Source organism: Stenella coeruleoalba, assembly GCF_951394435.1.
Source record: "Stenella coeruleoalba genome assembly, chromosome: 16".
Lineage (NCBI taxonomy): Eukaryota > Metazoa > Chordata > Mammalia > Artiodactyla > Delphinidae > Stenella > Stenella coeruleoalba.
The window spans coordinates 77,163,585-77,188,705 of record NC_137162.1 but is presented as its reverse complement, the minus strand read 5'-3'; the positions used below and the strand labels follow the sequence as shown (position 1 = coordinate 77,188,705).

The 25,121-nt window shown below is 53.0% G+C and overlaps 1 protein-coding gene across 4 annotated transcripts in view; it reads left to right on the top strand.

Moving 5' to 3' along the window:
- The window catches only part of MTR (5-methyltetrahydrofolate-homocysteine methyltransferase), a 163,096-nt gene that overhangs the window by 104,612 nt on the left and 33,363 nt on the right, over nt 1–25,121 (top strand). The gene's annotated exons all lie outside the window — the stretch shown is intronic.

The window sequence follows — 25,121 nt, the reverse complement described above, 5'->3', positions numbered from 1 at the left end:
TGCTGTTGTGAAGGGGCAGTAAAGAGTGGTGAGCATTAGAGCTGCGTTGAAGGGGCAACACAGGGCGCTGAGAGAGCTGCTGTGAAGGGGCAACCGGGAGCGCTGAGAGTTAGTAAGACTGATCTGAAGGGTCAACAGAAAGCACGGAGAGTTAGTCAGAGCTGCTCTGAAGGGCAACAGAGCGTGCTGAGAGTTAGAGCTGCTGTGAAGGGGCAACAGAGCGTGCTGAGAGAGATTCTGTGAAGGGGCAACACAGCGCACTGAGATTTAGTCAGAGCTGCACTGAAGGGGCAACAGCGAGCGCTGAGAGTTAGAGCTGCGTTGAAAGGGCAACACAGAGCGTTCAGAGTCAGGGCTGCTGTGAAGCGGAAACAGAATGGTGAGAGTTAGAGCTGTTGTGAGGGGGCAACACACAGCGCTGAGAGTTAGAGCTGCTGTGAAGGGGCAACAGAGAGCGTAGAGAGTCAGGGCTGCTGTGAAGTGGAAACAGAGATTGGTGAGAGTTAGAGCTGCTGTGAAGGGGAAACAGAGTGGAGAGAGTTAGAGCTGTTGTGAAGGGGCAACACATAGTGCTGAGAGTTAGAGCTGCCTGGAAGGGGCAACACAGAGCGCTGAGATTTAGTCAGAGCTGCTCTGAAGAGGCAACAGCGAGCGCTGAGAGTTAGAGCTGCTGTGAATCTCGGTGAGGTTAGAGCTGCTGTGAAGGGGCAACTGAGAGAGAAGGCTTAGAATTAGAGCTGCTCTGAAGAAGCAAACAGAGCGCTGAGAGATTGAGCTGCTGTGGAGGGGAAACAGAGCGCTGAGATTTAGTCAGAGCTGCTCTGAAGGGCAACAGAGAGCGCTGAGAGAGCTTCTGTGAAGGGGCAACACAGAGCGCTGAGATTTAGTGAGAGCTGCACTGAAGGGGCAACAGCGAGCGCTGAGAGTTAGAGCTGCGTTGAAGGGGCAACACGGTGTGCTGCGAGATAGAGCTGGTGTGAAGGAGCAACAGAGAGCGCTGAGATTTAGTCAGAGCTACAATGAAGGGTCAACAGAGCGCTGAGAGTTATAGTTGCTATGAATGGGCAACAGTGAGCGCTGAGTTACAGCTGTGTTGATGGGCAACCCAGAGCGTTGAGAGTGAGGGCTGCTGTGAAGCGGAAACAGAGCGGTGAGAGTTAGAGCTGCTGTGAAGGGGCCACAGAAAGCGCTGAGATTTAGTCAGTGCTTCTCTGAAGGGCAACAGAGCGCGCTGAGAGTTAGAGCTGCTGTGAAGGGACAACAGAGAGCCTAGAGATTTAGTCAGAGCTCCTCTGAAAGGGCAACAGAGCGCTCTGAGAGTTAGAGCTGCTGTGAAGGGGCCACAGAAAGCGCTGAGATTTAGTCAGTGCTACTCTGAAGGGCAACAGAGCGCGCTGAGAGTTAGAGCTGCTGTGAAGGGGCCACAGAAAGCGCTGAGATTTAATCAGTGCTACTCTGAAGGGCAACAGAGCGCGCTGAGAGTTAGAGCTGCTGTGAAGGGGCAACAGAGAGCCTAGAGATTTAGTCAGAGCTCCTCTGAAGGGGCAACAGAGCGCTGTGAAAGTTAGAGCAGCTGTGAAGGGGCCACAGAAAGCGCTGAGATTTAGTGCTACTCTGAAGGGCAACAGAGCGCGCTGAGAGTTAGAGCTGCTGTGAAGGGGAAACAGAGTGGTGAGAGTTACAGCTGTTGTGAAGGGGCAACACACAGCGCTGAGATTCAGAGCTGCTGTGAAGGGGCAACACAGATCGCTGAGATTTAGTCAGAGCTCCTCTGAAGGGGCAACAGAGCGCTCTGAGAGTTAGAACTGCTGTGAAGGGGCCACAGAAAACGCTGTGATTTAGTGCTACTCTGAAGGGCAACAGAGCGCGCTGAGAGTTAGAGCTGCTGTGAAGGGGAAACAGAGTGGTGAGAGTTACAGCTGTTGTGAAGGGGCAACACACAGCGCTGAGATTCAGAGCTGCTGTGAAGGGGCAACACAGCACACTGAGATTTAGTGAGAGCTGCAGTGAAGGGGCAACAGCGAGCGCTGAGCGTTAGAGCTGCGTTGAAGGGGCAACAGAGCTCGCTGAGGTTTACAGCTGCTGTGAAGGGGCAACTGAGAGCGCCTAGAATTAGAGCTGCTCTCAATTAGCAAACAGAGCGGTGAGAGTTAGGGCTCCTGTGAAGGGGCAATAGAGAGCGCTGAGAGTTAAAGCTGCCTTGGGGAAACAGAGCACTGAGATTTAGTCAGAGCTACTCTGAAGGGCAAGAGAGAGCGGTGAGAGTTAGAGCTGCGTTAAAGTGGGAACAGAGAGTGCTGTGAGTTATAGAGCTGCATTGAAGGGGCAACTGTGAGCACTTAGAGTTAAAGCCGCTGTGAAGGGGCAACAGAGAACGTAGAGAGTCAGGGCTGCTGTGAAGCGGAAACAGAGATTGGTGAGAGTTAGAGCTGCTGTGAAGGGGAAACAGAGAGTGATGAGAGTTACAGCTGTTGTGAAGGGGCAACACACAGCGCTGACATTTAGAGGTGCTGTGAAGGGGCAACACAGATCGCTGAGATTTAATCAGAGCTCCTCTGAAGGGGCAACAGAACGCTCTGAGAGTTAGAGCTGCTGTGAAGGGGCCACAGAAAGCGCTGAGATTTAGTGCTACTCTGAAGGGCAACAGAGCGCGCTGAGAGTTAGAGCTGCTGTGAAGGGGCAACAGAGCGTGCTGAGAGAGATTCTGTGAAGGGGCAACACAGCGCACTGCGATTTAGTCAGAGCTGCACTGAAGGGGCAACAGCGAGCGCTGAGAGTTAGAGGTGCGTTGAAAGGGCAACACAGAGCGTTGAGAGTCAGGGCTGCTGTGAAACGGAAACAATGGTGAGAGTTAGAGCTGTTGTGAAGGGGAAACAGAGAGTGATGAGAGTTAGAGCTGCTGTGAAGGGGCAACAGAGCTCGCTGAGGTTCAGAGCTGCTCTGAAGGGGCAACAGAGCGCTCTGAGAGTTAGTGCTGCTGTGAAGGGGCCACAGAAAGAGCTGAGATTTAGTGCTACTCTGAAGGGCAACAGAGCGCGCTGAGAGTTAGAGCTGCTGTGAAGGGGAAACAGAGTGGTGAGAGTTACAGCTGCTGTGAAGGGGCAACACACAGCCCTGAGATTTAGAGCTGCTGTGAAGGGGCAACACAGATCGCTGAGATTTAGTCAGAGCTCCTCTGAAGGGGCAACAGAGCGCGCTGAGAGTTAGAGCTGCTGTGAAGGGGCAACAGAGCGTGCTGAGAGAGTTTCTGTGAAGGGGCAACACAGCGCGCTGAGATTTAGTGAGAGCTGCAGTGAAGGGGCAACAGCGAGCGCTGAGCGTTAGAGCTGCGTTGAAGGGGCAACAGAGCTCGCTGAGGTTTACAGCTGCTGTGAAGGGGCAACTGAGAGCGCCTAGAATTAGAGCTGCTCTCAATTAGCAAACAGAGCGGTGAGAGTTAGAGCTCCTGTGAAGGGGCAATAGAGAGCGCTGAGAGTTAAAGCTGCCTTGGGGAAACAGAGCACTGAGATTTAGTCAGAGCTGCTCTGAAGGGCAACAGAGAGCGGTGAGAGTTAGAGCTGCGTTAAAGTGGGAACAGAGAGTGCTGTGAGTTATAGAGCTGCATTGAAGGGGCAACTGAGAGCGCTTAGAGTTAGAGCTGCTGTGAAGGGGAAACAGAGAGCTCTGAGAGTTAGAGCTGCGTTGAAGGGGCAGCAGAGCTCGCTGAGGTTCAGAGCTGCTCTGCAGGGGCAACAGAGCGCTCTGAGAGTTAGAGCTGCTGTGAAGGGGAAACAGAGTGGTGAGAGTTAGAGCTGCTGTGAAGGGGCAACAGAGAGCCTAGAGATTTAGTCAGAGATCCTCTGAAGGGGCAACAGAGCGCTCTGAGAGTTAGAGCTGCTGTGAAGGGGCCACAGAAAGCGCTGAGATTTAGTCAGTGCTACTCTGAAGGACAACAGAGCGCGCTGAGAGTAGAGCTGCTGTGAAGAGGCAACACAGCGCGCTGAGATTTAGTCAGAGCTTCAGTGAAGGGGCAACAGCGAGCGCTGAGAGTTACAGCTTCTATGAATGGGCAACAGAGCTCGCTGAGGTTTACAGCTGCTGTGAAGGGGAACTGAGAGTGCTTAGAATTAGAGCTGCTCTCAAGTAGCAAACAGAGCGGTGAGATTTAGAGCTCCTGTGAAGGGGCAATAGAGAGCACTGAGAGTTAAAGCTGCCTTGGGGAAATAGAGTGCGCTGAGATTTAGTCAGAGCTGCTCTGAAGGGCAACAGAGTGCTCTGAGAGTTAGAGCTGCTCTGAAGGGGCAATAAAGAGTGCTGAGAATTAGAACTGCATTGAAGTGGCAACACAGGGCGCTGAGAGTTAGAGCTGCTGTGAAGGGGCAATGGAGAGCGCTGATTTATTGCTGTTGTGAAGGGGCAGTAAAGAGTGGTGAGCATTAGAGCTGCGTTGAAGGGGCAACACAGGGCGCTGAGAGAGCTGCTGTGAAGGGGCAACCGGGAGCGCTGAGAGTTAGTAAGACTGATCTGAAGGGTCAACAGAAAGCACGGAGAGTTAGTCAGAGCTGCTCTGAAGGGCAACAGAGCGTGCTGAGAGTTAGAGCTGCTGTGAAGGGGCAACAGAGCGTGCTGAGAGAGATTCTGTGAAGGGGCAACACAGCGCACTGAGATTTAGTCAGAGCTGCACTGAAGGGGCAACAGCGAGCGCTGAGAGTTAGAGCTGCGTTGAAAGGGCAACACAGAGCGTTCAGAGTCAGGGCTGCTGTGAAGCGGAAACAGAATGGTGAGAGTTAGAGCTGTTGTGAGGGGGCAACACACAGCGCTGAGAGTTAGAGCTGCTGTGAAGGGGCAACAGAGAGCGTAGAGAGTCAGGGCTGCTGTGAAGTGGAAACAGAGATTGGTGAGAGTTAGAGCTGCTGTGAAGGGGAAACAGAGTGGAGAGAGTTAGAGCTGTTGTGAAGGGGCAACACATAGTGCTGAGAGTTAGAGCTGCCTGGAAGGGGCAACACAGAGCGCTGAGATTTAGTCAGAGCTGCTCTGAAGAGGCAACAGCGAGCGCTGAGAGTTAGAGCTGCTGTGAATCTCGGTGAGGTTAGAGCTGCTGTGAAGGGGCAACTGAGAGAGAAGGCTTAGAATTAGAGCTGCTCTGAAGAAGCAAACAGAGCGCTGAGAGATTGAGCTGCTGTGGAGGGGAAACAGAGCGCTGAGATTTAGTCAGAGCTGCTCTGAAGGGCAACAGAGAGCGCTGAGAGAGCTTCTGTGAAGGGGCAACACAGAGCGCTGAGATTTAGTGAGAGCTGCACTGAAGGGGCAACAGCGAGCGCTGAGAGTTAGAGCTGCGTTGAAGGGGCAACACGGTGTGCTGCGAGATAGAGCTGGTGTGAAGGAGCAACAGAGAGCGCTGAGATTTAGTCAGAGCTACAATGAAGGGTCAACAGAGCGCTGAGAGTTATAGTTGCTATGAATGGGCAACAGTGAGCGCTGAGTTATAGCTGTGTTGATGGGCAACCCAGAGCGTTGAGAGTGAGGGCTGCTGTGAAGCAGAAACAGAGCGGTGAGAGTTAGAGCTGCTGTGAAGGGGCAACTGAGAGCACTTAGAGTTAAAGCCGCTGTGAAGGGGCAACAGAGAGCGTAGAGAGTCAGGGCTGCTGTGAAGGGGAAACAGAGAGTGGAGAGAGTTAGAGCTGTTGTGAAGGGGCAACACATAGCGCTGAGAGTTAGAGCTGCTGGGAAGGGGCAACACAGAGCGCTGAGATTTAGTTAGAGCTGCTCTGAAGAGGCAACAGCGAGCGCTGAGAGTTAGAGCTGCGTTGTAGGGGCAAGAGAGAGCGATGAGGTATACCGCTGCTGTAAACGGGCGACCGAGAGCGCTTAGAATTAGATCTGCTCTCAAGTAGCAAACAGAGCGGTGAGAGTTAGAGCTCCTGTGAAGGGGCAATAGAGAGCGCTGAGAGTTAAAGCTGCCTTTGGGAAACAGAGTGCGCTGAGATTTAGTCAGAGCTGCTCTGAAGGGCAACAGAGTGCTCTGAGAGTTAGAGCTGCTCTGAAGGGGCAATAAAGAGTGCTGAGAATTAGAACTGCATTGAAGTGGCAACACAGGGTGCTGAGAGTTAGAGCTGCTGTGAAGGGGCAACCGGGAGCGCTGAGAGTTAGTCAGACTGATCTGAAGGGTCAACAGAAAGCACGGAGAGTTAGTCAGAGCTGCTCTGAAGGGCAACAGAGTGCGCTGAGAGTTAGAGCTGCTGTGAACGTCGGTGAGGTTTAGAGCTGCTGTGAAGGGGCAACTGAGAGGGCTTAGAATTAGAGCTGCTCTGAAGAAGCAAACAGAGCGCTGAGAGATTGAGCTGCTGTGGAGGGGAAACAGAGAGCGCTGAGGTTTAGTCAGAGCTGCTCTGAAGGGCAACAGAGAGCGCTGAGAGAGCTTCTGTGAAGGGGCAACACAGAGCGCTGAGATTTAGTGAGAGCTGCACTGAAGGGGCAACAGCGAGCGCTGAGAGTTAGAGCTGCGTTGAAGGGGCAACACAGAGCGTTGAGAGTCAGGGCTGCTGTGAAGCGGAAAAAGAATGGTGAGAGTTAGAGCTGTTGTGAAGGGGCAACACACAGCGCTGAGAGTTAGAGCTGCTGTGAAGGGGCAGCAGAGCTCGCTGAGGTTCAGAGCTGCTCTGCAGGGGCAACAGAGCGCTCTGAGAGTTAGAGCTGCTGTGAAGGGGCAACTGAGAGCACTTAGAGTTAAAGTCGCTGTGAAGGGGCAACAGAGAGCGTAGAGAGTCAGGGCTGCTGTGAAGCGGAAACAGAGATTGGTGAGAGTTAGAGCTGCTGTGAAGGGGAAACAGAGAGTGGTGAGAGTTACAGCTGTTGTGAAGGGGCAACACACAGCGCTGAGATTTAGTCAGAGCTCCTCTGAAGGGGCAACAGAGCGCTCTGAGAGTTAGAGCTGCTGTGAAGGGGCCACAGAAAGCGCTGAGATTTAGTGCTACTCTGAAGGGCAACAGAGCGCGCTGAGAGTTAGAGCTGCTGTGAAGGGGCAACAGAGCGTGCTGAGAGAGATTCTGTGAAGGGGCAACACAGCGCACTGAGATTTAGTCAGAGCTGCACTGAAGGGGCAACAGCGAGCGCTGAGAGTTAGAGCTGCGTTGAAAGGGCAACACAGAGCGTTGAGAGTCAGGGCTGCTGTGAAGCGGAAACAGAATGGTGAGAGTTAGAGCTGTTGTGAAGGGGCAACACACAGCGCTGAGAGTTAGAGCTGCTGTGAAGGGGCAACAGAGCTCGCTGAGGTTCAGAGCTGCTCTGAAGGGGCAAGAGAGCGCTCTGAGAGTTAGTGCTGCTGTGAAGGCGCCACAGAAAGCACTGAGATTTAGTGCTACTCTGAAGGGCAACAGACCGCGCTGAGAGTTAGAGCTGCTGTGAAGGGGAAACAGAGTGGTGAGAGTTAGAGCTGCTGTGAAGGGGCAACACACAGCGCTGAGATTTAGTCAGAGCTCCTCTGAAGGGGCAACAGAGCGCTCTGAGAGTTAGAACTGCTGTGAAGGGGCCACAGAAAGCGCTGAGATTTAGTGCTACTCTGAAGGGCAACAGAGCGCGCTGAGAGTTAGAGCTGCTGTGAAGGGGCAACACAGCGCACTGAGATTTAGTCAGAGCTGCACTGAAGGGGCAACAGCGAGCGCTGAGCGTTAGAGCTGCGTTGAAGGGGCAACAGAGCTCGCTGAGGTTTACAGCTGCTGTGAAGGGGCAACTGAGAGCGCTTAGAATTAGAGCTGCTCTCAAGTAGGAAACTGAGCCGTGAGAGTTAGAGCTCCTGTGAAGGGGCAATAGAGAGCGCTGAGAGTTAAAGCTGCCTTGGGGAAATAGAGAGCATTGAGATTTAGTCAGAGCTGCTCTGAAGGGCAAGAGAGAGCGGTGAGAGTTAGAGCTGCGTTAAAGTGGGAACAGAGAGTGCTGTGAGTTATAGAGCTGCATTGAAGGGGCAACTGAGAGCGCTTAGAGTTAGAGCTGCTGTGAAGAGGCAACAGAGAGAGCTTTGAGAGTTAGAGCTGCGTTGAAGGGGCAACACGGTGTGCTGCGAGATAGAGCTGGTGTGAAGGGGCAACAGAGAGCGCTGAGATTTAGTCAGAGCTACAACGAAGGGTCAACTGAGCGCTGAGAGTTACAGCTGCTATGAATGGGCAACAGTGAGCGCTGAGTTATAGCTGTGTTGATGGGCAACCCAGAGCGTTGAGAGTGAGGGCTGCTGTGAAGCGGAAACAGAGCGGTGAGAGTTAGAGCTGCTGTGAAGGGGAAACAGAGAGTGGAGAGAGTTAGAGCTGTTGTGAAGGGGCAACACATAGCGCTGAGAGTTAGAGCTGCTGGGAAGGGGCAACACAGAGCGCTGAGATTTAGTCAGAGCTGCTCTGAAGAGGCAACAGCGAGCGCTGAGAGTTAGAGCTGCGTTGTAGGGGCAAGAGAGAGCGATGAGGTTTACCGCTGCTGTAAACGGGCGACTGAGAGCGCTTAGAATTAGATCAGCTCTCAAGTAGCAAACAGAGCGGTGAGAGTTAGAGCTCCTGTGAAGGGGCAATAGAGAGCGCTGAGAGTTAAAGCTGCTCTGAAGGGGCAATAAAGAGTGCTGAGAATTAGAACTGCATTGAAGTGGCAACACAGGGCGCTGAGAGTTAGAGCTGCTGTGAAGGGGCAATGGAGAGCGCTGATTTATTGCTGTTGTGAAGGGGCAGTAAAGAGTGGTGAGCATTAGAGCTGCGTTGAAGGGGCAACACAGGGCGCTGAGAGAGCTGCTGTGAAGGGGCAACCGGGAGCGCTGAGAGTTAGTCAGACTGATCTGAAGGGTCAACAGAAAGCACGGAGAGTTAGTCAGAGCTGCTCTGAAGGGCAACAGAGCGCGCTTAGAGTTAGAGCTGCTGTGAAGGGGAAACAGAGAGAGCTCTGAGAGTTAGAGCTGCGTTGAAGGGGCAACACGGTGTGCTGCGAGATAGAGCTGGTGTGAAGGAGCAACAGAGAGCGCTGAGATTTAGTCAGAGCTACAATGAAGGGTCAACAGAGCGCTGAGAGTTATAGTTGCTATGAATGGGCAACAGTGAGCGCTGAGTTATAGCTGTGTTGATGGGCAACCCAGAGCGTTGAGAGTAAGGGCTGCTGTGAAGTGGAAACAGAGCGGTGAGAGTTAGAGCTCCTGTGAAGGGGCAATAGAGCGCTATGAGAGGTAGAGCTGCTGTGAAGGGACCACAGAAAGCGCTGAGATTTAGTCAGTGCTATTCTGAAGGGCAACAGAGCACGCTGAGAGTTAGAGCTGCTGTGAAGGGGCAACAGAGAGCCTAGAGATTTAGTCAGAGCTCCTCTGAAGGGGCAACAGAGCGCTCTGAGAGTTAGAACTGCTGTGAAGGGGTCACAGAAAGCGCTGAGATTTAGTCAGTGCTACTCTGAAGGGCAACAGAGCGCGCTGAAAGTTAGAGCTGCTGTGAAGGGGCAACAGAGCGTGCTGAGAGAGATTCTTTGAAGGGGCAACACAGCGCACTGAGATTTAGTCAGAGCTGCACTGAAGGGGCAACAGCGAGCGCTGAGCGTTAGAGCTGCTTTGAAGGGGCAACAGAGCTCGCTGAGGTTTACAGCTGCTGTGAAGGGGCAACTGAGAGCGCTTAGAATTAGAGCTGCTCGCAAGTAGCAAACTGAGCGGTGAGAGTTAGAGCTCCTGTGAAGGGGCAATAGAGAGCGCTGAGAGTTAAAGCTGCCTTGGGGAAATAGAGAGCACTGAGATTTAGTCAGAGCTGCTCTGAAGGGCAAGAGAGAGCGGTGAGAGTTAGAGCTGCGTTAAAGTGGGAACAGAGAGTGCTGTGAGTTATAGAGCTGCATTGAAGGGGCAACTGAGAGCGCTTAGAGTTAGAGCTGCTGTGAAGGGGAAACAGAGAGAGCTCTGAGAGTTAGAGCGGCGTTGAAGGGGCAACACGGTGTGCTGCGAGATAGAGCTGGTGTGAAGGGGCAACAGAGAGCGCTGAGATATAGTCAGAGCTACAATGAAGGGTCAACAGAGCGCTGAGAGTTACAGCTGCTATGAATGGGCAACAGTGAGCGCTGAGTTCCAGCTGTGTTGATGGGCAACCCAGAGCGTTGAGAGTGAGGGCTGCTGTGAAGCGGAAACAGAGCGGTTAGAGTTAGAGCTGCTGTGAAGGGGCAACTGAGAGCACTTAGAGTTAAAGCCGCTGTGAAGGGGCAACAGAGAGCGTAGAGAGTCAGGGCTGCTGTGAAGTGGAAACCGAGATTGGTGAGAGTTAGAGCTGCTGTGAAGGGGAAACAGAGTGGAGAGAGTTAGAGCTGTTGTGAAGGGGCAACACATAGTGCTGAGAGTTAGAGGTGCCTGGAAGGGGCAACACAGAGCGCTGAGATTTAGTCAGAGCTGCTCTGAAGAGGCAACAGCGAGCGCTGAGAGTTAGAGCTGCTGTGAACCTCGGTGAGGTTAGAGCTGCTGTGAAGGGGCAACTGAGAGAGAAGGCTTAGAATTAGAGCTGCTCTGAAGAAGCAAACAGAGTGCTGAGAGATTGAGCTGCTGTGGAGGGGAAACAGAGAGCGCTGAGATTTAGTCAGATCTGCTCTGAAGGGCAACAGAGAGCGCTGAGAGAGCTTCTGTGAAGGGGCAACACAGAGCGCTGAGATTTAGTGAGAGCTGCACTGAAGGGGCAACAGCGAGCGCTGAGATTTAGAGCTGCGTTGAAGGGGCAACACAGAGCGTTGAGAGTCAGGGCTGCTGTGAAGCGGAAAAAGAATGGTGAGAGTTAGAGCTGTTGTGAAGGGGCAACACACAGCGCTGAGAGTTAGAGCTGCTGTGAAGGGGCAGCAGAGCTCGCTGAGGTTCAGAGCTGCTCTGCAGGGGCAACAGAGCGCTCTGAGAGTTAGAGCTGCTGTGAAGGGGCAACAGAGCTCGCTGAGGTTCAGAGCTGCTCTGAAGGGGCAACAGAGCTCTCAGAGTTAGTGCTGCTGTGAAGGGGCCACAGAAAGCGCTGAGATTTAGTGCTACTCTGAAGGGCAACAGAGCGCGCTGAGAGTTAGAGCTGCTGTGAAGGGGAAACAGAGTGGTGAGAGTTACAGCTGTTGTGAAGGGGCAACACACAGCGCTAAGATTCAGAGCTGCTGTCAAGGGGCAACACAGATCGCCGAGATTTAGTCAGAGCTCCTCTGAAGGGGCAACAGAGCGCTCTGAGAGTTAGAAATGCTGTGAAGGGGCCACAGAAAACGCTGTGATTTAGTGCTACTCTGAAGGGCAACAGAGCGCGCTGAGAGTTAGAGCTGCTGTGAAGGTGAAACAGAGTGGTGAGAGTTACAGCTGTTGTGAAGGGGCAACACACAGCGCTGAGATTCAGAGCTGCTGTGAAGGGGCAACACAGAGCGCTGAGATTTAGTCAGAGCTCCTCTGAAGGGGCAACAGAGCGCACTGAGAGTTAGAGCTGCTGTGAAGGGGCAACAGAGCATGCTGAGAGAGTTTCTGTGAAGGGGCAACACAGCGCGCTGAGATTTAGTGAGAGCTGCAGTGAAGGGGCAACAGCGAGCGCTGAGCGTTAGAGCTGCGTTGAAGGGGCAACAGAGCTCGCTGAGGTTTACAGCTGCTGTGTAGGGGCAACTGAGAGCGCCTAGAATTAGAGCTGCTCTCAATTAGCAAACAGAGCGGTGAGAGTTAGAGCTCCTGTGAAAGGGCAATAGAGAGCGCTGAGAGTTAAAGCTGCCTTGGGGAAACAGAGCACTGAGATTTAGTCAGAGCTGCTCTGAAGGGCAACAGAGAGCGGTGAGAGTTAGAGCTGCGTTAAAGTGGGAACAGAGAGTGCTGTGAGTTATAGAGTTGCATTGAAGGGGCAACTGAGAGCGCTTAGAGTTAGAGCTGCTGTGAAGGGGAAACAGAGAGAGCTCTGAGAGTTAGAGCTGCGTTGAAGGGGCAACACGGTGTGCTGCGAGATAGAGCTGGTGTGAAGGAGCAACAGAGAGCGCTGAGATTTAGTCAGAGCTACAATGAAGGGTCAACAGAGCGCTGAGAGTTATAGTTGCTATGAATGGGCAACAGTGAGCGCTGAGTTACAGCTGTGTTGATGGGCAACCCAGAGCGTTGAGAGTGAGGGCTGCTGTGAAGCGGAAACAGAGCGGTGAGAGTTAGAGCTGCTGTGAAGGGGCAACTGAGAGCACTTAGAGTTAAAGCCGCTGTGAAGGGGCAACAGAGAGCGTCGAGAGTCAGGGCTGCTGTGAAGTGGAAACAGAGATTGGTGAGAGTTAGAGCTGCTGTGAAGGGGAAACAGAGAGTGGAGAGAGTTAGAGCTGTTGTGAAGGGGCAACACATAGCGCTGAGAGTTAGAGCTGCTGGGAAGGGGCAACACAGAGCGCTGAGATTTAGTCAGAGCTGCAGTGAAGGGGCAACAGCGAGCGCTGAGAGTTAGAGCTCCGTTGAAGGGGCAACAGAGCTCGCTGAGGTTTACAGCTGCTGTGAAGGGGCAACTGAGAGTGCTTAGAATTAGAGCTGCTCTCAAGTAGCAAACAGAGCGGTGAGATTTAGAGCGCCTGTGAAGGGGCAATAGAGGGCACTGAGAGTTAAAGCTGCCTTGGGGAAACAGAGTGCGCTGAGATTTAGTCAGAGCTGCTCTGAAGGGCAACAGAGCGTGCTGAGAGTTAGAGCTGCTGTGAAGCGGCAACAGAGAGCCAAGAGATTTAGTCAGAGCTCCTCTGAAGGGGCAACAGAGCTCCCTGAGAGTTAGAGCTGCTGTGAAGGGGCCACAGAAAGCGCTGAGATTTAGTCAGTGCTACTCTGAAGGGCAAGAGAGAGCGGTGAGAGTTAGAGCTGCGTTAAAGTGGGAACAGAGAGTGCTGTGAGTTATAGAGCTGCATTGAAGGGGCAACTGTGAGCACTTAGAGTTAAAGCCGCTGTGAAGGGGCAACAGAGAACGTAGAGAGTCAGGGCTGCTGTGAAGCGGAAACAGAGATTGGTGAGAGTTAGAGCTGCTGTGAAGGGGAAACAGAGTGATGAGAGTTACAGCTGTTGTGAAGGGGCAACACACAGCGCTGACATTTAGAGGTGCTGTGAAGGGGCAACACAGATCGCTGAGATTTAGTCAGAGCTCCTCTGAAGGGGCAACAGAACGCTCTGAGAGTTAGAGCTGCTGTGAAGGGGCCACAGAAAGCGCTGAGATTTAGTGCTACTCTGAAGGGCAACAGAGCGCGCTGAGAGTTAGAGCTGCTGTGAAGGGGCAACAGAGCGTGCTGAGAGAGATTCTGTGAAGGGGCAACACAGCGCACTGCGATTTAGTCAGAGCTGCACTGAAGGGGCAACAGCGAGCGCTGAGAGTTAGAGGTGCGTTGAAAGGGCAACACAGAGCGTTGAGAGTCAGGGCTGCTGTGAAACGGAAACAATGGTGAGAGTTAGAGCTGTTGTGAAGGGGAAACAGAGAGTGATGAGAGTTAGAGCTGCTGTGAAGGGGCAACAGAGCTCGCTGAGGTTCAGAGCTGCTCTGAAGGGGCAACAGAGCGCTCTGAGAGTTAGTGCTGCTGTGAAGGGGCCACAGAAAGCGCTGAGATTTAGTGCTACTCTGAAGGGCAACAGAGCGCGCTGAGAGTTAGAGCTGCTGTGAAGGGGAAACAGAGTGGTGAGAGTTACAGCTGTTGTGAAGGGGCAACACACAGCCCTGAGATTTAGAGCTGCTGTGAAGGGGCAACACAGATCGCTGAGATTTAGTCAGAGCTCCTCTGAAGGGGCAACAGAGCGCGCTGAGAGTTAGAGCTGCTGTGAAGGGGCAACAGAGCGTGCTGAGAGAGTTTCTGTGAAGGGGCAACACAGCGCGCTGAGATTTAGTGAGAGCTGCAGTGAAGGGGCAACAGCGAGCGCTGAGCGTTAGAGCTGCGTTGAAGGGGCAACAGAGCTCGCTGAGGTTTACAGCTCCTGTGAAGGGGCAACTGAGAGCGCCTAGAATTAGAGCTGCTCTCAATTAGCAAACAGAGCGGTGAGAGTTAGAGCTCCTGTGAAGGGGCAATAGAGAGCGCTGAGAGTTAAAGCTGCCTTGGGGAAACAGAGCACTGAGATTTAGTCAGAGCTGCTCTGAAGGGCAAGAGAGAGCGGTGAGAGTTAGAGCTGCGTTAAAGTGGGAACAGAGAGTGCTGTGAGTTATAGAGCTGCATTGAAGGGGCAACTGAGAGCGCTTAGAGTTAGAGCTGCTGTGAAGGGGAAACAGAGAGCTCTGAGAGTTAGAGCTGCGTTGAAGGGGCAGCAGAGCTCGCTGAGGTTCAGAGCTGCTCTGCAGGGGCAACAGAGCGCTCTGAGAGTTAGAGCTGCTGTGAAGGGGCAACTGAGAGCACTTAGAGTTAAAGTCGCTGTGAAGGGGCAACAGAGAGCGTAGAGAGTCAGGGCTGCTGTGAAGCGGAAACAGAGATTGGTGAGAGTTAGAGCTGCTGTGAAGGGGAAACAGAGAGTGGTGAGAGTTACAGCTGTTGTGAAGGGGCAACACACAGCGCTGAGATTTAGAGGTGCTGTGAAGGGGCAACACAGATCGCTGAGATTTAGTCAGAGCTCCTCTGAAGGGGCAACAGAGCGCTCTGAGAGTTAGAGCTGCTGTGAAGGGGAAACAGAGTGGTGAGAGTTAGAGCTGCTGTGAAGGGGCAACAGAGAGCCTAGAGATTTAGTCAGAGATCCTCTGAAGGGGCAACAGAGCGCTCTGAGAGTTAGAGCTGCTGTGAAGGGGCCACAGAAAGCGCTGAGATTTAGTCAGTGCTACTCTGAAGGACAACAGAGCGCGCTGAGAGTTAGAGCTGCTGTGAAGAGGCAACACAGCGCGCTGAGATTTAGTCAGAGCTTCAGTGAAGGGGCAACAGCGAGCGCTGAGAGTTACAGCTTCTATGAATGGGCAACAGAGCTCGCTGAGGTTTACAGCTGCTGTGAAGGGGAACTGAGAGTGCTTAGAATTAGAGCTGCTCTCAAGTAGCAAACAGAGCGGTGAGATTTAGAGCTCCTGTGAAGGGGCAATAGAGAGCACTGAGAGTTAAAGCTGCCTTGGGGAAATAGAGTGCGCTGAGATTTAGTCAGAGCTGCTCTGAAGGGCAACAGAGTGCTCTGAGAGTTAGAGCTGCTCTGAAGGGGCAATAAAGAGTGCTGAGAATTAGAACTGCATTGAAGTGGCAACACAGGGCGCTGAGAGTTAGAGCTGCTGTGAAGGGGCAATGGAGAGCGCTGATTTATTGCTGTTGTGAAGGGGCAGTAAAGAGTGGTGAGCATTAGAGCTGCGTTGAAGGGGCAACACAGGGCGCTGAGAGAGCTGCTGTGAAGGGGCAACCGGGAGCGCTGAGAGTTAGTAAGACTGATCTGAAGGGTCAACAGAAAGCACGGAGAGTTAGTCAGAGCTGCTCTGAAGGGCAACAGAGCGTGCTGAGAGTTAGAGCTGCTGTGAAGGGGCAACAGAGCGTGCTGAGAGAGATTCTGTGAAGGGGCAACACAGCGCACTGAGATTTAGTCAGAGCTGCACTGAAGGGGCAACAGCGAGCGCTGAGAGTTAGAGCTGCGTTGAAAGGGCAACACAGAGCGTTCAGAGTCAGGGCTGCTGTGAAGCGGAAACAGAATGGTGAGAGTTAGAGCTGTTGTGAGGGGGCAACACACAGCGCTGAGAGTTAGAGCTGCTGTGAAGGGGCAACAGAGAGCGTAGAGAGTCAGGGCTGCTGTGAAGTGGAAACAGAGATTGGTTAGAGTTAGAGCTGCTGTGAAGGGGAAACAGAGTGGAGAGAGTTAGAGCTGTTGTGAAGGGGCAACACATAGTGCTGAGAGTTAGAGCTGCCTGGAAGGGGCAACACAGAGCGCTGAGATTTAGTCAGAGCTGCTCTGAAGAGGCAACAGCGAGCGCTGAGAGTTAGAGCTGCTGTGAATCTCGGTGAGGTTAGAGCTGCTGTGAAGGGGCAACTGAGAGAGAAGGCTTAGAATTAGAGCTGCTCTGAAGAAGCAAACAGAGCGCTGAGAGATTGAGCTGCTGTGGAGGGGAAACAGAGCGCTGAGATTTAGTCAGAGCTGCTCTGAAGGGCAACAGAGAGCGCTGAGAGAGCTTCTGTGAAGGGGCAACACAGAGCGCTGAGATTTAGTGAGAGCTGCACTGAAGGGGCAACAGCGAGCGCTGAGAGTTAGAGCTGCGTTGAAGGGGCAACACGGTGTGCTGCGAGATAGAGCTGGTGTGAAGGAGCAACAGAGAGCGCTGAGATTTAGTCAGAGCTACAATGAAGGGTCAACAGAGCGCTGAGAGTTATAGTTGCTATGAATGGGCAACAGTGAGCGCTGAGTTATAGCTGTGTTGATGGGCAACCCAGAGCGTTGAGAGTAAGGGCTGCTGTGAAGTGGAAACAGAGCGGTGAGAGTTAGAGCTCCTGTGAAGGGGCAATAGAGCGCTATGAGAGGTAGAGCTGCTGTGAAGGGACCACAGAAAGCGCTGAGATTTAGTCAGTGCTATTCTGAAGGGCAACAGAGCACGCTGAGAGTTAGAGCTGCTGTGAAGGGGCAACAGAGAGCCTAGAGATTTAGTCAGAGCTCCTCTGAAGGGGCAACAGAGCGCTCTGAGAGTTAGAACTGCTGTGAAGGGGTCACAGAAAGCGCTGAGATTTAGTCAGTGCTACTCTGAAGGGCAACAGAGCGCGCTGAAAGTTAGAGCTGCTGTGAAGGGGCAACAGAGCGTGCTGAGAGAGATTCTTTGAAGGGGCAACACAGCGCACTGAGATTTAGTCAGAGCTGCACTGAAGGGGCAACAGCGAGCGCTGAGCGTTAGAGCTGCTTTGAAGGGGCAACAGAGCTCGCTGAGGTTTACAGCTGCTGTGAAGGGGCAACTGAGAGCGCTTAGAATTAGAGCTGCTCGCAAGTAGCAAACTGAGCGGTGAGAGTTAGAGCTCCTGTGAAGGGGCAATAGAGAGCGCTGAGAGTTAAAGCTGCCTTGGGGAAATAGAGAGCACTGAGATTTAGTCAGAGCTGCTCTGAAGGGCAAGAGAGAGCGGTGAGAGTTAGAGCTGCGTTAAAGTGGGAACAGAGAGTGCTGTGAGTTATAGAGCTGCATTGAAGGGGCAACTGAGAGCGCTTAGAGTTAGAGCTGCTGTGAAGGGGAAACAGAGAGAGCTCTGAGAGTTAGAGCGGCGTTGAAGGGGCAACACGGTGTGCTGCGAGATAGAGCTGGTGTGAAGGAGCAACAGAGAGCGCTGAGATTTAGTCAGAGCTACAATGAAGGGTCAACAGAGCGCTGAGAGTTATAGTTGCTATGAATGGGCAACAGTGAGCGCTGAGTTATAGCTGTGTTGATGGGCAACCCAGAGCGTTGAGAGTGAGGGCTGCTGTGAAGCGGAAACAGAGCGGTGAGAGTTAGAGCTGCTGTGAAGGGGCAACTGAGAGCACTTAGAGTTAAAGCCGCTGTGAAGGGGCAACAGAGAGCGTAGAGAGTCGGGGCTGCTGTGAAGGGGAAACAGAGAGTGGAGAGAGTTAGAGCTGCTGGGAAGGGGCAACACAGAGCGCTGAGATTTAGTTAGAGCTGCTCTGAAGAGGCAACAGCGAGCGCTGAGAGTTAGAGCTGCGTTGTAGGGGCAAGAGAGAGCGATGAGGTATACCGCTGCTGTAAACGGGCGACCGAGAGCGCTTAGAATTAGATCTGCTCTCAAGTAGCAAACAGAGCGGTGAGAGTTAGAGCTCCTGTGAAGGGGCAATAGAGAGCGCTGAGAGTTAAAGCTGCCTTTGGGAAACAGAGTGCGCTGAGATTTAGTCAGAGCTGCTCTGAAGGGCAACAGAGTGCTCTGAGAGTTAGAGCTGCTCTGAAGGGGCAATAAAGAGTGCTGAGAATTAGAACTGCATTGAAGTGGCAACACAGGGTGCTGAGAGTTAGAGCTGCTGTGAAGGGGCAACCGGGAGCGCTGAGACTTAGTCACACTGATCTGAAGGGTCAACAGAAAGCACGGAGAGTTAGTCAGAGCTGCTCTGAAGGGCAACAGAGTGCGCTGAGAGTTAGAGCTGCTGTGAACGTCGGTGAGGTTTAGAGCTGCTGTGAAGGGGCAACTGAGAGGGCTTAGAATTAGAGCTGCTCTGAAGAAGCAAACAGAGCGCTGAGAGATTGAGCTGCTGTGGAGGGGAAACAGAGAGCGCTGAGATTTAGTCAGAGCTGCTCTGAAGGGCAACAGAGAGCGCTGAGAGAGCTTCTGTGAAGGGGCAACACAGAGCGCTGAGATTTAGTGAGAGCTGCACTGAAGGGGCAACAGCGAGCGCTGAGAGTTAGAGCTGCGTTGAAGGGGCAACACAGAGCGTTGAGAGTCAGGGCTGCTGTGAAGCGGAAAAAGAATGGTGAGAGTTAGAGCTGTTGTGAAGGGGCAACACACAGCGCTGAGAGTTAGAGCAGCTGTGAAGGGGCAGCAGAGCTCGCTGAGGTTCAGAGCTGCTCTGCAGGGGCAACAGAGCGCTCTGAGAGTTAGAGCTGCTGTGAAGGGGCAACTGAGAGCACTTAGAGTTAAAGTCGCTGTGAAGGGGCAACAGAGAGCGTAGAGAGTCAGGGCTGCTGTGAAGCGGAAACAGAGATTGGTGAGAGTTAGAGCTGCTGTGAAGGGGAAACAGAGAGTGATGAGAGTTACAGCTGTTGTGAAGGGGCAACACACAGCGCTGAGATTTAGAGGTGCTGTGAAGGGGCAACACAGATCGCTGAGATTTAGTCAGAGCTCCTCTGAAGGGGCAACAGAACGCTCTGAGAGTTAGAGCTGCTGTGAAGGGGCCACAGAAAGCGCTGAGATTTAGTGCTACTCTGAAGGGCAACAGAGCGCGCTGAGAGTTAGAGCTGCTGTGAAGGGGAAACAGAGTGGTGAGAGTTACAGCTGTTGTGAAGGGGCAACACACAGCCCTGAGATTTAGAGCTGCTGTGAAGGGGCAACACAGATCGCTGAGATTTAGTCAGAGCTCCTCTGAAGGGGCAACAGAGCGCGCTGAGAGTTAGAGCTGCTGTGAAGGGGCAACAGAGCGTGCTGAGAGAGTTTCTGTGAAGGGGCAACACAGCGCGCTGAGATTTAGTGAGAGCTGCAGTGAAGGGGCAACAGCGAGCGCTGAGCGTTAGAGCTGCGTTGAAGGGGCAACAGAGCTCGCTGAGGTTTACAGCTCCTGTGAAGGGGCAACTGAGAGCGCCTAGAATTAGAGCTGCTCTCAATTAGCAAACAGAGCGGTGAGAGTTAGAGCTCCTGTGAAGGGGCAATAGAGAGCGCTGAGAGTTAAAGCTGCCTTGGGGAAACAGAGCACTGAGATTTAGTCAGAGCTGCTCTGAAGGGCAACAGAGAGCGGTGAGAGTTAGAGCTGCGTTAAAGTGGGAACAGAGAGTGCTGTGAGTTATAGAGCTGCATTGAAGGGGCAACTGAGAGCGCTTAGAGTTAGAGCTGCTGTGAAGGGGAAACAGAGAGCTCTGAGAGTTAGAGCTGCGTTGAAGGGGCAACACGGTGTGCTGCGAGATAGAGCTGGTGTGAAGGGGCAACAGAGAGCGCTGAGATTTAGTCAGAGCTACAATGAAGGGTCAACAGAGCGCTGAGAGTTATAGTTGCTATGAATGGGCAACAGTGAGCGCTGAGTTATAGCTGTGTTGATGGGCAACCCAGAGCGTTGAGAGTGAGGGCTGCTGTGAAGCGGAAACAGAGCGGTGAGAGTTAGAGCTGCTGTGAAGGGGCAACTGAGAGCACTTAGAGTTAAAGCCGGTGTGAAGGGGCAACAGAGAGCGTAGAGAGTCAGGGCTGCTGTGAAGGGGAAACAGAGAGTGGAGAGAGTTAGAGCTGTTGTGAAGGGGCAACACATAGCGCTGAGAGTTAGAGCTGCTGGGAAGGGGCAACACAGAGCGCTGAGATTTAGTTAGAGCTGCTCTGAAGAGGCAACAGCGAGCGCTGAGAGTTAGAGCTGCGTTGTAGGGGCAAGAGAGAGCGATGAGGTATACCGCTGCTGTAAACGGGCGACCGAGAGCGCTTAGAATTAGATCTGCTCTCAAGTAGCAAACAGAGCGGTGAGAGTTAGAGCTCCTGTGAAGGGGCAATAGAGAGCGCTGAGAGTTAAAGCTGCCTTTGGGAAATAGAGTGCGCTGAGATTTAGTCAGAGCTGCTCTGAAGGGCAACAGAGTGCGCTGAGAGTTAGAGCTGCTGTGAACGTCGGTGAGGTTTAGAGCTGCTGTGAAGGGGCAACTGAGAGGGCTTAGAATTAGAGCTGCTCTGAAGAAGCAAACAGAGCGCTGAGAGATTGAGCTGCTGTGGAGGGGAAACAGAGAGCGCTGAGATTTAGTCAGAGCTGCTCTGAAGGGCAACAGAGAGCGCTGAGAGAGCTTCTGTGAAGGGGCAACACAGAGCGCTGAGATTTAGTGAGAGCTGCACTGAAGGGGCAACAGCGAGCGCTGAGAGTTAGAGCTGCCTTTGGGAAATAGAGTGCGCTGAGATTTAGTCAGAGCTGCTCTGAAGGGCAACAGAGTGCTCTGAGAGTTAGAGCTGCTCTGAAGGGGCAATAAAGAGTGCTGAGAATTAGAACTGCATTGAAGTGGCAACACAGGGTGCTGAGAGTTAGAGCTGCTGTGAAGGGGCAACCGGGAGCGCTGAGACTTAGTCACACTGATCTGAAGGGTCAACAGAAAGCACGGAGAGTTAGTCAGAGCTGCTCTGAAGGGCAACAGAGTGCGCTGAGAGTTAGAGCTGCTGTGAACGTCGGTGAGGTTTAGAGCTGCTGTGAAGGGGCAACTGAGAGGGCTTAGAATTAGAGCTGCTCTGAAGAAGCAAACAGAGCGCTGAGAGATTGAGCTGCTGTGGAGGGGAAACAGAGAGCGCTGAGATTTAGTCAGAGCTGCTCTGAAGGGCAACAGAGAGCGCTGAGAGAGCTTCTGTGAAGGGGCAACACAGAGCGCTGAGATTTAGTGAGAGCTGCACTGAAGGGGCAACAGCGAGCGCTGAGAGTTAGAGCTGCGTTGAAGGGGCAACACAGAGCGTTGAGAGTCAGGGCTGCTGTGAAGCGGAAAAAGAATGGTGAGAGTTAGAGCTGTTGTGAAGGGGCAACACACAGCGCTGAGAGTTAGAGCTGCTGTGAAGGGGCAGCAGAGCTCGCTGAGGTTCAGAGCTGCTCTGCAGGGGCAACAGAGCACTCTGAGAGTTAGAGCTGCTGTGAAGGGGCAACTGAGAGCACTTAGAGTTAAAGTCGCTGTGAAGGGGCAACAGAGAGCGTAGAGAGTCAGGGCTGCTGTGAAGCGGAAACAGAGATTGGTGAGAGTTAGAGCTGCTGTGAAGGGGAAACAGAGAGTGGTGAGAGTTACAGCTGTTGTGAAGGGGCAACACACAGCGCTGAGATTTAGAGGTGCTGTGAAGGGGCAACACAGATCGCTGAGATTTAGTCAGAGCTCCTCTGAAGGGGCAACAGAGCGCTCTGAGAGTTAGAGCTGCTGTGAAGGGGCCACAGAAAGCGCTGAGATTTAGTGCTACTCTGAAGGGCAACAGAGCGCGCTGAGAGTTAGAGCTGCTGTGAAGGGGCAACAGAGCGTGCTGAGAGAGATTCTGTGAAGGGGCAACACAGCGCACTGAGATTTAGTCAGAGCTGCACTGAAGGGGCAACAGCGAGCGCTGAGAGTTAGAGCTGCGTTGAAAGGGCAACACAGAGCGTTGAGAGTCAGGGCTGCTGTGAAGCGGAAACAGAATGGTGAGAGTTAGAGCTGTTGTGAAGGGGCAACACACAGCGCTGAGAGTTAGAGCTGCTGTGAAGGGGCAACAGAGCTCGCTGAGGTTCAGAGCTGCTCTGAAGGGGCAAGAGAGCGCTCTGAGAGTTAGTGCTGCTGTGAAGGCGCCACAGAAAGCACTGAGATTTAGTGCTACTCTGAAGGGCAACAGACCGCGCTGAGAGTTAGAGCTGCTGTGAAGGGGAAACAGAGTGGTGAGAGTTACAGCTGTTGTGAAGGGGCAACACACAGCGCTAAGATTCAGAGCTGCTGTCAAGGGGCAACACAGATCGCTGAGATTTAGTCAGAGCTCCTCTGAAGGGGCAACAGAGCGCTCTGAGAGTTAGAACTGCTGTGAAGGGGCCACAGAAAACGCTGTGATTTAGTGCTACTCTGAAGGGCAACAGAGCGCGCTGAGAGTTAGAGCTGCTGTGAAGGGGCAACAGAGCATGCTGAGAGAGTTTCTGTGAAGGGGCAACACAGCGCGCTGAGATTTAGTGAGAGCTGCAGTGAAGGGGCAACAGCGAGCGCTGAGCGTTAGAGCTGCGTTGAAGGGGCAACAGAGCTCGCTGAGGTTTACAGCTGCTGTGTAGGGGCAACTGAGAGCGCCTAGAATTAGAGCTGCTCTCAATTAGCAAAGAGAGCGGTGAGAGTTAGAGCTCCTGTGAAAGGGCAATAGAGAGCGCTGAGAGTTAAAGCTGCCTTGGGGAAACAGAGCACTGAGATTTAGTCAGAGCTGCTCTGAAGGGCAACAGAGAGCGGTGAGAGTTAGAGCTGCGTTAAAGTGGGAACAGAGAGTGCTGTGAGTTATAGAGTTGCATTGAAGGGGCAACTGAGAGCGCTTAGAGTTAGAGCTGCTGTGAAGGGGAAACAGAGAGAGCTCTGAGAGTTAGAGCTGCGTTGAAGGGGCAACACGGTGTGCTGCGAGATAGAGCTGGTGTGAAGGGGCAACAGAGAGCGCTGAGATTTAGTCAGAGCTACAATGAAGGGTCAACAGAGCGCTGAGAGTTATAGTTGCTATGAATGGGCAACAGTGAGCGCTGAGTTACAGCTGTGTTGATGGGCAACCCAGAGCGTTGAGAGTGAGGGCTGCTGTGAAGCGGAAACAGAGCGGTGAGAGTTAGAGCTGCTGTGAAGGGGCAACTGAGAGCACTTAGAGGTAAAGCCGCTGTGAAGGGGCAACAGAGAGCGTCGAGAGTCAGGGCTGCTGTGAAGTGGAAACAGAGATTGGTGAGAGTTAGAGCTGCTGTGAAGGGGAAACAGAGAGTGGAGAGAGTTAGAGCTGTTGTGAAGGGGCAACACATAGCGCTGAGAGTTAGAGCTGCAGTGAAGGGGCAACAGCGAGCGCTGAGAGTTAGAGCTCCGTTGAAGGGGCAACAGAGCTCGCTGAGGTTTACAGCTGCTGTGAAGGGGCAACTGAGAGTGCTTAGAATTAGAGCTGCTCTCAAGTAGCAAACAGAGCGGTGAGATTTAGAGCGCCTGTGAAGGGGCAATAGAGGGCACTGAGAGTTAAAGCTGCCTTGGGGAAACAGAGTGCGCTGAGATTTAGTCAGAGCTGCTCTGAAGGGCAACAGAGCGTGCTGAGAGTTAGAGCTGCTGTGAAGCGGCAACAGAGAGCCAAGAGATTTAGTCAGAGCTCCTCTGAAGGGGCAACAGAACTCCCTGAGAGTTAGAGCTGCTGTGAAGGGGCCACAGAAAGCGCTGAGATTTAGTCAGTGCTACTCTGAAGGGCAAGAGAGAGCGGTGAGAGTTAGAGCTGCGTTAAAGTGGGAACAGAGAGTGCTGTGAGTTATAGAGCTGCATTGAAGGGGCAACTGTGAGCACTTAGAGTTAAAGCCGCTGTGAAGGGGCAACAGAGAACGTAGAGAGTCAGGGCTACTGTGAAGCGGAAACAGAGATTGGTGAGAGTTAGAGCTGCTGTGAAGGGGAAACAGAGTGATGAGAGTTACAGCTGTTGTGAAGGGGCAACACACAGCGCTGACATTTAGAGGTGCTGTGAAGGGGCAACACAGATCGCTGAGATTTAGTCAGAGCTCCTCTGAAGGGGCAACAGAGCGCTCTGAGAGTTAGAGCTGCTGTGAAGGGGCCACAGAAAGCGCTGAGATTTAGTGCTACTCTGAAGGGCAACAGAGCGCGCTGAGAGTTAGAGCTGCTGTGAAGGGGCAACAGAGCGTGCTGAGAGAGATTCTGTGAAGGGGCAACACAGCGCACTGCGATTTAGTCAGAGCTGCACTGAAGGGGCAACAGCGAGCGCTGAGAGTTAGAGGTGCGTTGAAAGGGCAACACAGAGCGTTGAGAGTCAGGGCTGCTGTGAAACGGAAACAACGGTGAGAGTTAGAGCTGTTGTGAAGGGGAAACAGAGAGTGATGAGAGTTAGAGCTGCTGTGAAGGGGCAACAGAGCTCGCTGAGGTTCAGAGCTGCTCTGAAGGGGCAACAGAGCGCTCTGAGAGTTAGAGCTGCTGTGAAGGGGAAACAGAGTGGTGAGAGTTACAGCTGTTGTGAAGGGGCAACACACAGCCCTGAGATTTAGAGCTGCTGTGAAGGGGCAACACAGATCGCTGAGATTTAGTCAGAGCTCCTCTGAAGGGGCAACAGAGCGCGCTGAGAGTTAGAGCTGCTGTGAAGGGGCAACAGAGCGTGCTGAGAGAGTTTCTGTGAAGGGGCAACACAGCGCGCTGAGATTTAGTGAGAGCTGCAGTGAAGGGGCAACAGCGAGCGCTGAGCGTTAGAGCTGCGTTGAAGGGGCAACAGAGCTCGCTGAGGTTTACAGCTGCTGTGAAGGGGCAACTGAGAGCGCCTAGAATTAGAGCTGCTCTCAATTAGCAAACAGAGCGGTGAGAGTTAGAGCTCCTGTGAAGGGGCAATAGAGAGCGCTGAGAGTTAAAGCTGCCTTGGGGAAACAGAGCACTGAGATTTAGTCAGAGCTGCTCTGAAGGGCAACAGAGAGCGGTGAGAGTTAGAGCTGCGTTAAAGTGGGAACAGAGAGTGCTGTGAGTTATAGAGCTGCATTGAAGGGGCAACTGAGAGCGCTTAGAGTTAGAGCTGCTGTGAAGGGGAAACAGAGAGCTCTGAGAGTTAGAGCTGCGTTGAAGGGGCAACACGGTGTGCTGCGAGATAGAGCTGGTGTGAAGGAGCAACAGAGAGCGCTGAGATTTAGTCAGAGCTACAATGAAGGGTCAACAGAGCGCTGAGAGTTATAGTTGCTATGAATGGGCAACAGTGAGCGCTGAGTTATAGCTGTGTTGATGGGCAACCCAGAGCGTTGAGAGTGAGGGCTGCTGTGAAGCGGAAACAGAGCGGTGAGAGTTAGAGCTGCTGTGAAGGGGCAACTGAGAGCACTTAGAGTTAAAGCCGGTGTGAAGGGGCAACAGAGAGCGTAGAGAGTCAGGGCTGCTGTGAAGGGGAAACAGAGAGTGGAGAGAGTTAGAGCTGTTGTGAAGGGGCAACACATAGCGCTGAGAGTTAGAGCTGCTGGGAAGGGGCAACACAGA